We start from the raw sequence: 15,343 nt of genomic DNA, 5'->3' as shown, positions 1-15,343 counted from the left end.
CAGAACTCTTTCTTACCATAAATGATTTCTCTAAATCATTTTATGCGCCTCATAGACCATGGTTAACACCTAGCATAGCATGCCATGGCCACCCAATTAGTAATAAGGTTTACCTTAAATGAACCTATAATCATATGTTACCATGCACTAGAATCTCTCTGTTATAAAATCCCAACTTAAGCTGGAGTTATGGTTTATGTCAAACTCCATTTGCTATGAATATTATGTTCTCTTTTAATTCCAGTTCTTGATTAAAAAATATTTTCTCATCAGAAACTCTTTTCTGAATAAATCTATCTGTCCTAGCTAGGAACTTGAAACATCAAGAACAATTAAATGAACATAGGATTTTATCTCTATTTACTTAGAGGAACAGATTCCATCTTGATCAACACCTACCTCCATATATAACTAGTAGGAGCCAACACATGCCCACATACCCATACATAGTACAAGTATGAAAGTAGTATCAAACTCAAACCACCTATATACAAGATAACTGTGCTATCTCAGGTCTAAAGATTATATGCACTTATATGATTTATGATAATACATTGACAAGGGTAAACTCCATATGCTTGTCATAAGTGTCACTGGTTCGGCCTACTTATCATTTATAAGTGCCTATCATGTTTGTCATATGGCATGAGACTCACCATTCCATCTTATTTATATCTCATATAAATAACTTGGGAACAAACATGAATACAATCTTTCTGGATAAGTCATGTCCTTATTATGAAGTATCCTCGATTGTGAACCTATTTATGATACTTTGTACTAGAAATACTGTCACTCATATTCTTAACAACTTAAGAATAGAATTTCTAACAAAATATCAATGGACCTTTTCTATTACACATAAATATATTATGTAAACGGAAAAGTGGAAATGCCTTTTATTAATAAAATATGTACAAGATACATACTAAATGATATGCTCTAGGGCATACTACTAACAATCTCCCACTAGCACTAGAGCCATTCATTACAATACCTTAGACCCATCTTCTCAAGATGTCAGTCTAACTGAGCTTGTGACAAAGGTTTAGTGAATGGATCAGCTGGTTTTTCAGCTGATGTTATTTTTCTGCATGGCTATATCGCCTTGCCCAACTATATCTCTGATAATGTGGTAGTGCCTTTCTATGTGTTTGGATTTTGGGTGAGACCTTAGTTCCTTAGCCTGTATGACTGCTCCATTGTTGTCACAGTGTAGTGGAACTGTTGACTCAATGGAAGGAACTACTGTAAGTTTTGTCACGAACTTCTTTATCTAAACAGCTTCCTTTGCAGCATCTGATGCAGCAATATACTCAGCCTCCGTAGTGGAATCTGCAGTTGTGCTTTGTTTGGAACTCTTCCAACTGACTGCACCTCCATTACAAATGAACACATATCCAGAGGTAGACTTTCTATCATCGATATCTGATTGGAAGTCAGAATCAGTATAACCATCCAATTGCAAGTCTCCACCTCCATAAATCAAGAATAAATCCTTAGTTCTTCTCAAGTACTTAAGGATATTCTTGACAGCTATCCAATGTTCCAAACCTGGATTGGATTGATACTCGCTAGTCAAACTAACAGCATATGCGATATCCGGCCTAGTACACAACATTGCATACATTAAACTTCCAATAGCCGAAGCATATGGAATCCTGGCCATCTTATCTCTTTCTTCAGGTGTCTTTGGAGACATCTCTTTAGAAAGGTGGATACCATGTCTCACTGGTAACAATCCTCTCTTGGAATCAAGCATGTTAAACCTCTTTAACACCTTTTCCAAGTATAGACTTTGGGATAAACCAATTATTCTTTTTGCTCTATCTCTATAGATGCGAATCCCAAGAATATAGGTTACCTCCCTTAAGTCTTTCATGGAGAATGTATTTGACAACCATACCTTTATAGTTGTCAACATACCTGTGTCATTACCCACCAACAGTATGTCATCCACATATAAGACAAGGAAAGTGATAGCACTGTCACTAACCTTCTTATATCCATTTAAAAATGCACTTTTAACATCCATTTGATAAAGCATGAAATTCTTAAAACATGCAAATGCACATAACATTCTAATAGCTTCAATTCTAGCAACCGGAGCAAAGGTTTCATCAAAATCAATACCTTCCTCTTGGTTGTATCTTTGAGCTACTAGTCTAGCTTTATTTCTAACTACATGTCCTTTTTCATCCATCTTATTCCTAAATACCCATTTAGTTCCAATAACATAGTGCTTTTTAGGTTTAGGAACAAGTGTCCACACTTTATTTCTTTCAAATTGATTTAGTTCCTCTTGCATAGCAAAAAGCCAATTTTCATCATTTTGAGCATCATCATATGTTTTTGGTTCAAATTGAGAAACAAAAGCAACATTACCAAAATATCTTCTAAGTTGAGCTCTTGTCATCATTCTTTGTGATGGACTATCAAGAATGTCATCTTTGGAATGATTTCTATGGTACCTCCATTCTTGTGGAATATCTTGATGTTGAGGTTCCTCAATTTGTAGTTCTTCCACATTTGGTTGGGAGTCTTCTTGAAATTTAACATTTGTAGAGCAAGGAAGTTCTTCTTCTTTGTCATTTTGATCATCCTCCACTAGTTCTTTTGAATCAAGCTCATCTTTATTTGAATTCTTTGAATTTAGAATCTGCTCAATTTCATCATCACAAGAATCTTTCCTTTGCAAGGAAGTGTTAGCATCATCAAAAAGTATATGCATTGATTCTTCCATGGTCAATGTTTTTCTATTGAAAATCCTATATGCTTTGCTATTTGTTGAATAGCCTAGAAATATTCCTTCACAAGATTTAGCATCAAATTTCTTGAGATTGCTGTCTTTGTTATTCAAAATGTAACATTTGCAGCCAAAGACATGAAAATATGCAATATTGGGTTTTCTTCCTTTCCATAGTTCATAAGGAGTTTTCTTTAAAATAGCTCTAATGGAAACTCTGTTCAAAATGTAGCATCTTTGTATTCTGACTTCTGTCCAGAAATATTTTGGTAAACTGTTTTCATTCAGCATTGTTCTTGCCATTTCTTGCAAAGATCTGTTTTTCCTTTCAACAACCCCATTTTGTTGTGGAGTTCTAGGAGCTGAAAATGTATGATAAATACCATTTTGAGAGCAGAAATTTTCAAACAAATTATTTTCAAATTCTTTTCCATGATCACTCCTCAAAGATGTAATGCAATATCCTTTTTCATTTTGAGTTCTTTTGCAAAAAGCATCAAATATATCAAAGGTTTCATCTTTATGAGCAAGAAAGAAAGTCCATGTGAATCTTGAAAAATCATCAACAATTACAAATGTATATGCCTTGCCTCCTAGACTTCTAGTTGTGATTGGGCCAAAAAGATCAAGATGTAATAATTCCAATGGTCTAGACGTAGTTACAACATTTTTTGATTTAAAAGATGATTTTGTATGCTTACCAAGTGCACAAGCTTTGCATTGAAATTTTTTTTCAAATCTTAGCTTTGGAAGTCCTCTAACAAGGTTCCTTCTAGAGAGTTTAGCAAGTGTACTCATGCTAGCATGTCCTAATTTTCTATGCCATAACCATGCACTATCATCTGAAGTCATAAAGCATGTTTCACAATTTTCTTCAAGACTTGTTAAATCAAGTAGGTAAATATTATCTATTCTAGCACCAGCAAACATAACATTATTTCCATGAATCTCACAATGTGTAGAAGTAAAAATAACTTTAAAACCATTATCACATAATCGACTAACACTTAAAAGATTATACTTTAATCCTTGAACTAATGCAATATTCTCAATGCAAGGATTTTTACCAATAGTTCTACATCCAATAATTTTAGCTTTACTTTTATCACCAAATTTGACATAACCTTCTTCTTTCAAAGTAAGAGAGGAAAACTTGCCTTTATTTCCTGTCATGTGCCTAGAGCAGCCACTATCAATGTACCAATGTTCTGTTTCCAGCATACTCCTTAGGCAGATCTGAAATCAGTTAACTGTTCTTAGGTACCCAAGCAACTTTGGGTCCTTGTGTGTTAGTAATATTAGGTAAAGTTCCTTTAGGCACCCATACTTTCTTTGCCTTAAAGGTTCCTTTCCTAATAGGACAAGCATTAATCATATGACCTTTATGATTACAATAAAAGCATGTAATACTTGGTTGAGAAAAGGATGTAGCTTTAACAAAAAATTGTTTGTATTTTCCATATTTCATAAATCCATCATAACCAATTCCAGATTTTTCATTTGTGGATCTTTGATTCCCAAGAAGTATATCAAGTGTTTCTTTTCCTTTTGTAAATTTAGTTAAATTTCTTGTCAAAGATTCAACTTTTGCTTCAAGAATTCTATTTTTCTCAAGAAGTTGTTCACACACTTCTTTTGATCTTTGAAGCTCATCATTAACTTCCTTAAATAATTTCATTTGAGATTTGTAAAATTCATTTTCTTTTGAAACCATACTCAAGGAAATATTTTCTGATCTTAAAGCACAATTTTCATGAACTAAAATTTTGCATTTCTTTTTAAAAGTTCTATATTTATCATATGTCTTCACAAATGCAAGTTCTAATTCATCAACATTAGAAAGTTCAAGATTTACCTCATTTTCACTATCTTCGATGTGTGAGCTTTCACCTTTCTCTTCAATTGCCATCATACAAGTGTTTGCAGCTTCTTTGTCACTTGTTTCATCATTTGATGAAGAGTCACTATCACTCCATGTTGCTGCCATTGCCTTTTTGCTTTTATCCTTTCTAAACTTGTTTTTCTTCTTCAATGTAGGACATTTTGGCTTAATGTGGCCTGGTTTGTTACACTCATAACAAACTATTTCACTTGAATGATTTGGAGTCTTTGGAGCATATTTCTTTGTGAACTTCTTGTATTTGCTTCCACCTTTTCTAAATGCTCTTTTGAATCTTTTGACTATCATTGCCATATCTTCATCATCATCACTTGAAGCACTTGAATTATCACTTGAACTAGCTTTAAAAGCAACACTTTTCTTTTTCTCATCTACCTTTTCAGATATGAAAGCTATACCTTTCTTTTTCTTTTGATCACCTTCTTTTTCATCTTTCTTATAGATCATCTCATGTGCAATGAGAGAACCAATTAGCTCATCATAGGTGTATTTTCTGAAATCCTTGGTGTCTTGAATAACAATAGTCTTTGCTTCCCATGACTTTGGAAAAGACCTCAGAATTTTCTTTACAAGTTCTTGTTCCTCAAATCTCTTTCCAAGACTTTTAAGTAGATTGACAAGATCTGTAAATCTGGTCCTCATCTCAGCAATAGTTTCACCAGGTTTCATCTCAAACAACTCATAATCACGGATGAGGAGGTTTGCCTTTGACTCTTTCACCACATCAGTTCCTTCATATGTGACTTCTAGTTTGTCCCATATTTCTTTTGCTGTTTGACATCCTGAAATACGATTATACTCATTAATATCAAGAGCACAATGAAGAATGTTAATAGCTTTAGCATTTGTAGAAATTTTCTTCCAATCATTATCATCAAATTCAATTTCAGCTTTAGGAATTTGTACAGTTCCTTCACTGTTTTTATAAGGAATATAAGGACCATCTTTAATTATTCTCCAAGCATCAATGTCAACAGATTGTATAAAGTTTCTCATTCTAGTTTTCCAAAAAGAATAATTTGTGCCATTAAAAAGTGGTGGTCTAGTGATAGAATAACCTTCAGCTAAGGGGGCAGGTATACCAGCAGAGTTTCTAAATGAACTAGCCATGTGTATGGATCACTCTAAGGGGTTTAATCCTCAAGCAAGAGAGACAAGCTCTGATACCAAATTGATGTCCCAAAATATATCCAAGAGGGGGGTGAATTGGACTTTAAAAATAATTTTCGGTTCTTGCTCAAAACCTTTGAAAATTGCAGCTAGGTTCAACTCAATTTACTAATGTGAAATATGAACAATACAGCTCTATTGACAAGTTGATTCAAAGTTAGGCTATATGCAATCAGTATACTGATCTAACAAATTATATCAGCATTCAGCAGAGATATCAGTAATCTGGATAAGTTTTTAACACAGTAACCAGAGCAAGATACGGATATATTAAGCGGCGAGATCAAACAACAAGCAGATTAAATCAGATATCAGCAGATTTAGCAGTAAACTAATTTTCTCAGTCTGCAGCAAGGTTAACAGCAAATGGCCTCAACTTTCATATCAGCAAAAGCATATCAATCATAAAGTTAAATTGCATAAATGTAAAGAGCAAGGGTTGAGAAAATGAACACTGAAATTTTTATAGTGATTCAGCTCAACTAGCCTACATCCACTCTCTCAAAGATCCCACTTTGAGTCTTCACTTCACTATTCTTCTCTTTTAAAGGCAAGAGACAAAAGCCCTTTACAAATCTTCTCACCAAAGCTTTTACAAGTAGCTTCACACTTCTACCAAGTGTTATCCAAACACTTTTCACAACCAAGCTTCAATAGGAGATTGAATGACCTCTCATAAATGATAATAATGTGTTTAAAACTCACTCTCACTCAATACAACAGAATCTATAAAGAAGAGTTGAGTAAGTAAGCCAATGATGAGCAATAAAACACTTTGAGCACTTTGAATGAAAGCTTTTATGATTTTGAACAGTGGAGAGTCTTTCATTAAGTGCAAAATGGCCAAAGGTAGGTGTATTTATAGCTTTGGAACATTTTTGACCATTTGAGAACTCATTTGAACGTTACAGATATGAATTTCAAGAAAATAGCCGTTATTTTGTCTTTTTCTGCGATGTTGTGCAGAGTTGAGACAATTAGCATACTGGAGAAAATAGCAAACCAGTTAGCATACTAAAATAAGTAGCAAACCAGTTAGCATACCAGGAAAACTTTTCTGCATAACTTTCAAAGCTATAAAACTTTACACCAAATCATAGTCAAACACTTTTTAGGCCAATAATGATATTTAAAAGAAAAATCTTTTGAGGGATTAAAAATAAGTATCATTGACTTCTACTCCTCAATTCTTTTCACAAGCAATCCTAAAAAATAAAACTAACTCTTAGACTATATGTACCTTCAAATCTGATTTTCAATGCAGCCTTGGAAGGTAACATTTTCTTCTTTTATCTCCTTTGATTCGTCCTGTGTTATCTTTAGAATGACATCCTTTCTTCAGAAGCACGAATCCATCATAACATCCTTGTGACTTTTCCTTTTGTTCTTTTGAGAAGCACAACACTTAAAAGAATGTTAGTTTGATTCTAGTTGAGTTTTGGTATCATCAAAATCTATGCTCCTTTGAGCTTGTGGGGTCAACACTCTCTATTCACAAGATTTTTAACACCAATATGTATTGTTGATATGATCATGTACTTGATGTTTGCATGTTAATGAATAATATATTAAGAATGGCTTTCAAATTCAGTTTAGTTTTAAATCGATAAATTTAGCTTTATTTGGAATAAATCATTTGTACAACAATTATTCAATTGAATTGGATTCTTACAAAGTTTTAGTTCCAAGCGAGAAGTATAAGATTAACTCTATCAAATATATATACAACAGATTAATGGATTTAAGGATTAATCATAATTAATCAATATATTATGAAATAAAAAATAAATATTAATTATATTATATAATTAATTAATGTTTTATAAATCGATAATATTATATTAAATTATATCAAAATTAGTAGTTTGATATATTTTGTAAACAAATTATTAAAATAAATCTAGTAAATTTTTATATATTATCTTTTCTAAGAAATAATTTAAAATAGTGGTTATTTAGATTAAAATAATAATATTTTATGATAAAAGAAATATTTAGAATAAATTTTCCACAATAATAAATTTATTTATATTGACGAAAAATAAAATTTTATAGCACAATATAATTAGAGAAAGTTGATATATTCTTCACATTATGAAAGAAATTAAAATAAAAAAAATTCCCACTATTGGAATAGTGGCTGCAAGAATTCTCAAATGTCCTAATAATCCAAGAAAATTGGCCACCTTGAGACAAACTTATTACCAAATTTGTTGCCAGTCGTCAGGCCAACATTGCAAGAAGACTTGAATGAAGTTCTAAGTTTTCACTTTTGACAAATAATCAAACAAAACAAAGGCAACATATCACCTTAGTTAGGGTTCAGTTCTCACATATCACCAATTCTTTAAAGAAGAGAAATTGGACTAGTGGATTTTGATAGTTGCAATAGGGCGGCTTCTTCACTTCATTAGTGCATTTGAGGAGGTTAGACCTAGAAACTCATGGGCCAAAAAATTGTCCTACTGTTCATATAAGGAATGCAAGAATTTGCCATTGCCTCAGCAATCCAAGAAAGTCAGCCACTTGAAGACAAACTATTAGCAAGTTAATTTGTTGGCTTTTTTATTATTCAAATTAAAAGATTTTAAATGTGTTTCTTTGATCTAAAATATTTTAAAAAATCATTTATTTCAAATGAAATTGTATGAGCTGAATTGGTTAAAAAACACCACAATTAGTTTGACTTTTAGGATTTGCCAAAGCTTAATTAGGGATGCAATGACCTCTTTACAAATGGATGGTCCAAGAGCTGAGCAGCAGTGGGACGATCATCAGGATTAACTTGCAGGCATTATAAGATGAAGTCCTGTGATAAACTTGATAGAAACTCAGGAATTATAGGTGGCTCACCCCTTCCAATCTTGGACAGAACCTGCGCAGGTTCCAGATGAGAGTATGGATGCTTTCTGATTAACATTTGCAACACAGTGCATCCAAGGCTCCATATGTCTGTTGGAAGTCCATATCCTTTTCCTTTTAGGTTGACAACCTCAGGGGCCATCCAGCATGGAGTTCCCTTGTAAGATTTTATATGATTATTAAACTCTGTCACTTTTTCCAAACCAAAATCTATAAGCTTCACGATTCCCCCAACATTCACCAATATATTTGCACATTTGATGTCCCTATGAATAACATTGTGCTGATGGAGGTACTTCAACCCATGTAGTAACTGTCTGGTGTATGCAGCCGCTTGGGAATCCTTAAGATGATACCTACTGTAAATTTTTGCAAGAAAGCCATTACTTTCAAGCTCTAGAAAAATATAGAGCTTTGTTTCATCCTTGTCTATGCCATTGTATTGAACTATGTTTGGATGATTGAACTGACTTAATAAGGCAATCTCCTACTCAATCTGGTAAATGCACTGCTTTGTCTGATTTGGTTAATCAAACAATTGAACCTCCTTGACAGCATAAAAGAAACGACCAGGAGCATATCCTTCATACACCGACTCATATAACCCACATCCCAAAAGCCTACCCTTTTCCCAATCGGTAATAACATGCCTCCGTCTGTCACTCTGCCATATTTTCATCATCATCGTATCAAAAGTGTTAGGAGAAAATCCTTAAACCCTCATTACTTTACCAAAACCCCATACACAAAGAAAATTGTGCATGTATTGCAGAAACTAAGATCCAAACAACTACTTTGAAGCAGTAATGGAACAATAGAAAGGATAAAGGGAAGTAGAAAATGAAAAGTAAACTTAATTGGAGACAATTTCAATCATAGTTAATATATATTCTGCAAGCACATAGCAAAAGCAAACTGGAAGAAAATCACTTACATAATATCTATAGCTTGCTGCATTTGCCTTCAAATTAGCAAGAGAAACACTGTTTTTAACTCCTTGCAGCATCCAATCAAGATCTTCAAGCTCTAAACATTGGAAAAAAAAAAAAGCATCTGGAGGCTTATGTTACCAAAAACATCAGCAAAATCTTGAGCAAAATAAGAAACTTGTTTAGCGATGGATGTAACAAAACGATGTTGAATGAGAAGATCAACAAATATTTTGCCCATTTTTTCTATTCATAACAAAGCTCTTTCCACTAGGGCCTCTGATAAACCTCAGTTCTAAAGCATCGAACGCAATGGATTTGGAACCCATTGTTACATTCATTTCATATAGACATTTTAGAGTAGTTTTGCATCTAAGTACTTTTTTATAGTTTTAGCTTTATTTTAGCTTATTTGTTAATTTTAATTGCTTGATATTTAATTTTTGCAATTTTTATGTTTTTAATATGTTTTTGTAGTAAATTGAAGGTCAATGATGCATTAGGAGATGATTTAAGGAGATTTAGAAGCTTGAAGAATGCAAAAAGATGAAGAAATAAAGTTTTAAAATCCAAACCTGCCGAAATTTGTATGAGAAGTTGCTTGAGATTCTGCTTAGGGCATGTCGTGATGCTTAAGATGTGTCTCGGATTAAGCCAAAAGTCAAGCATAGCAAAAAATTCATTGCAACTCAAAAATTACCGAGATTTGCTTAAGATGCTGCTTACCCTATGCAGACAAGCAATGCAAAACCTGGAATTTGCTTAAAATGTTGCTTAGGGTTAAGCAACTTCATCAACCTCATCTCCTATCCATTCATTTGTCTTTATCCATTTTTAGACCCACTTTAGGATAATTTTTGAGACCATATTAAAGCATTTTTTTTTTAGTTTTTTCCCTAAGAAGAAAGAAGAAGAAGGAGAAGAAGTAAATAGAAAGAAGGAATAAGGGAAAAAAGGAAAAAAAATAAGGAGAAGGGAGGAGGACATTTCTGCTGGAGAGCTACTGGCAGATGATATTCAACTGTAGTTTTTTAGAGTTTGGGCTCTCTTCACTTGGTTTTTTCTATTCTTAGTCTATTTTTATGTTTCCTTTCTTAGTTTTATCATTTCCACTTGTAAATTTTACCATGATAGAATAGTTTTTCTAAGATTTTTAGAGTTGGGTTGTATTGTTTTAAATTTATTTATGGATTTGCATTGGATTTTATCTAGATTCATATAAATATGAGTTTTAATTATTTTTCTTGTGTACTTTATGACTTATCTAATGTTGGATCCCATTGGGTCTAGTTTTTAATTTTTTATTGAAGGACAGAAAGGTGAAAATCATTAATAGATAATCAAGGATTAGAACTTAAAATCACCTAGACTTAAAAATAAATTAAGGATTTAAGAGGATTCATTGATTGGTTACAAAACTTAATGGGTTTTAAGTGAATCAAATAGGGTACAAAAGTAGATTTGGTTTTTTTAAAATACTCTTTGGTTTGCTTGAAAAAGATATCGAAGGATTTCATAATCAATCACCTTCAAACTCTATTTTTTCTTAAAATTGGATGAACCAAGACAAATCCCAATAGATTTAATTCATAAACCCTAACTTTGAAATCATTTTTACTATTAATTAGTTGTTGTTCTTGCTTACCCATTATTAATTTAGTTAATTTTTGTTTAGATTAGGACTTTATTTGCATTACCCATTGCCTATTTTCTTTATTTTTCATTTAAATTGCTGCATTTAGTTAATTTAGTTCTCCTATAAATTGTCATTAGTTTAAATAATCAAAACAAACATAGTCTAATATTTAAACACAATTCCTCATGGGAATGATACTGTACTTATCACTTTATTATTTGATATAGCCTGTATGCCTGCGGATACAACACATCACCCATTTCCAGTATCTTCTTACAGTAACCATACAATCATGGATCAGTATACCTTATATCTTCTAATGAAATATTCTTTCCAACCAATTGTAAGAAAAACACTCGATCAAAGACAACACCTATTGGCACTTTATGAATCAAACCTAATGCAATTAGTTTATCAGCTAAGCTGGAATACTCAAGGTGCAAGTTCTCCAAGTTAATTGCTGCACATATTAGAAATATGTGAGTACTAAACCTTCATGTATGGAATAAGAATTTTGCAATTCCTCATATACATAGAACTAATTAGGGAGAGATCAAAGAAGGAGAATCACAAACATATATATATAACCCAACCTTCAATTAACAAGACATTCATTTCCATCAGAACACTCTTATTACAATTATGAAACATAACTTGAATCTGTCCCATTTTCATTATTAAGCTTCTAGTTTGTCTGTACTGCATAACTCTCTCTCATAACTATGATCATTGATGGTTGTTGAATCCACCAAAAATTAACTGAAATTACTAGTAATGAAATATTTTCTGAATGATTGCAATAAGTGGTAATCCATGTTGAACCCTAGAGACTGAGTTACTAAATTTCATGCACTTGTGTACTAGAAAAAGAACAAAGGTTGGGGGGGGGGGGGTGTTGTAACACTAAATCAGAAGAAATCAAGTTCAGAAATTAAAGAACAAAATTTAGATATGAAACTCTCAATTTAAACAAACTTTAGTCCAAGGTAATTTGCATTCCAATGCATTGATTCGATCATAGACAAAAGAAATATAATTATCTCTTATTGAATACTTAATGTAGATTTACCAAACAGCGAGGTAAAACCCCTAACTTCCCTGTACTCATCAATTCGAGTCCAGCACTCTTATTGACTCAAATTATTAACTGAATTGGTATTAAGCAATCCTCATCAATTTAATAACTGCTTTAAGAATTGGAAGTAGTTAAGTTGAACAACAATTTATAAAGCATAAATCATTTAATTCACCCTATTGTTTCTGTAATGCCCTCATCGTAGATAGTCCGTACATTTTACTGTTCCGACGACTAATGTCTGTTCGGACAGTCAGGATGTCTGGAACTACACTTAAAATATAGTGAGGAGGCATAAATTAATGAAATAAATATTAAAAAAAAATATAGGAAAAATTTTGAGAAATAAAATAAAATTTAGAGAAATTATTAATTGGTATAAATAATTAAAATAACCCGATGAGCACCATGAAGGACATTTTGGTCATTTCACCCCTAGAGGTGAATTTTGACCTAAATGTCAAATTAAAATTAGGAAATAAAATAATTAACATAAATTAAATTTATGAATTTGAATTTGGAAAATGAGAAGAGAAAGAAGAAGAAAAGAAAAGAAAAGAAAAGGGAAGAAAAGAAAAGAAAGGAAATAGATTTATGGCATTAAAAAAAAATTAAAGTACAATAATTATAGAATATATATAAGACACAAGAGACAAAAGTTTACCAACCACAAGTCTTCTTCATCTTCCTCTTCTCTCTCTTTGAGCCGACACCATGGAAGCTTTCTCTCCCTCCATTTTCTTCTTTCTCAAAGCTTGATTTCCCCAGCTTTCTCCCCATAAAACCTTAACGTCCCTTCACAAAAAATACTCCCCACACCCTAAGGAAGCTTTAGATACCCATTTGAAGAAGAGAAATTGAAGTTTGCAAGTTAGGTCACAAGGTAAGTGCAAAAATACCACTCCCTCTCTTCTTTAAATCTTATAAGAATGATGAGATGAGTGAGTATTCCATGAAAATGAAAACAAATAAAAAGGAATTGAAGAACCCTAATTTTGGCAACCATGAATCTTGTGAGGTTTGCTATTTTTAAATGATGAAAAATGGTTCCATAAGGATGTTTGAATAGTTGATATGATAAGAAGTGTAAAAGAGTTGAGTTTGTGTAAATTGGGTAATTGGAATTAGGGTTTATGTATATGATGTGGGGACTTTATGTAAATTCTTGAAATTGACTTGGTTGAATTGAGATTGATGCTCGTAGAAGTGCCATATATGCTTATTTGGAGTTTAGAAGAAGGAGGAGATTGAAATTGGGAGTGTGAATTTTCTGCAGGTTGTGTTGTTGTTGAATCCAATAGATTTTTATTGCCATATCTCCCTTTGTGTTGCCCCAATTGGCATGAGGCTAATTGGAGGTGTTTTGGGACATCTAAACCTTCATTTTTCAAGAAGGAACCCTGCCCAAATTTTGTCAAAATCATGACCAATTCTCTGCCCAAACCCGGATGACCAAACACTGAAACCCAGAAAATGTCAAATAAATAGTACGTATTCATTTGGTCATAACTCTCACTATACTGGTCTAAATGACCTAAAATTTGTATCAATGGAAAGCTTAGACATAGGGCTACACTTTTCATGAAGACCACTTGACCCAGTTTTGACTTTAACTAAATCAAATTATTAGCATAAGTTGTCCAAAATACTATTCCTTTGGTATGCTTGACCAGTTTTGGTAAAAATACCATAACTTGGTCTCCAAAGTTGAAAATTGAGTGAAACGAATGCCAAAAGTTTTATAAGACATAGCACAACAATTTTTATGTTTTGACCAAGCTCCAAAACCCATTGCATCCTAGGGAAAATATTAGCCAAAGTTAGGAATTGAAATCTGGAAAATGTTATGTTGAACCCAGAATGCCATTTGATACCATGTGTTCATTTGGCCATAACTCCCACTAGGAAATTCCATTTGAGATGTGCCAATATGATATGGAAACATGATACTTAGGGCTACAATATTGATTTAGACACCTTTGCCAAATTCTAAGTGTAAAGACCCTAAAAAGAGGGACAAACATACTGCCACGAAGATTGACTATTGCCTTTATAGGATTAAGAGTCCAGGTCAATACATTGACCATAACTCACTATACCAAGCTTGAAAAATTATGAAATTGTACCTGGGAGTCCCTAAGACATAGAGGAACAAATCTTATGAAGGAACCTTCCTCAAATTATGAACTTAAGAACCTCAAAAGTGACTTGCAGTCACTGTCCTGAACTGAGCTCCTGTTAGCATAGGGTACATGAGCCCAGGTCAGTTATTTGGCCATAAATAACTCCACAAAACTTGAAAAATTGTGATTAAAATTTCTAAGTGACCACAAGACATAGGGCAACAGTTTCTATGAAGTCACCATGCCTAAAAGTGACAGCAACCTATTCCATTAATTAGGTAAACTTTAAGTCCGAAAGCTGCCTAGTTAAGGAACCAGAATATGAAAATGAGTTAGTTATGGTTATCTGACCATAACTTGAGTTCTGAAAATTAAATTAACATGATTCAAAAAGGAAAATAAAGATAAAACATAGGGAAACAACTTCCATAAAGGAAGTGTGGCCAAATAGTGGCTGCAACCTGATCAATTGGATAGGTAAAAATGAGACACAAAAACTGAAACTAAAGAATGGTCCATGAGATAAATTATCTTATGGCAGGGCATTTAACCCTAACAAGCTATTAAACACTAAACTACTTGAAAGAGGTATGTGAGACCTATTTTCCCACTATAAAGTGATATGAACATTCAAATAAAAATGTAACAAGGTGCGATTGCCCATAGTATACCTAGACTTATTTATTTAGTTTGGATCGATTGGTATACCAATTAGGGACCACAGATAGCAGTACTGCTTACAGAGCAAATCATGAGCTGATAATATATGTCTGATATGATTGTTCTACAGGCTATATGTGTCACACCCTACGCCTCCGTAAGATGTAACATGATCCCGTAGTATACCTAATGAATTACCAAACTTCGTCTACTGATAACCCATTAAATACACTACAAGGGAT

The 15,343-nt window shown here is 32.9% G+C and overlaps 1 pseudogene; it reads right to left on the bottom strand.

Moving 5' to 3' along the window:
• Nucleotides 1-8,526: 8,526 nt before the first annotated feature.
• On the bottom strand, nucleotides 8,527-9,848 carry LOC110652842 (mitogen-activated protein kinase kinase kinase 1-like; annotated as a pseudogene).
• Nucleotides 9,849-15,343: the final 5,495 nt, after the last annotated feature.

Source organism: Hevea brasiliensis, chromosome 18, assembly GCF_030052815.1.
Source record: "Hevea brasiliensis isolate MT/VB/25A 57/8 chromosome 18, ASM3005281v1, whole genome shotgun sequence".
Classification (NCBI taxonomy): domain Eukaryota; kingdom Viridiplantae; phylum Streptophyta; class Magnoliopsida; order Malpighiales; family Euphorbiaceae; genus Hevea; species Hevea brasiliensis.
The sequence above is the reverse complement of the archived record's forward strand: the minus strand, read 5'-3'. Positions and strand labels throughout refer to the sequence as shown.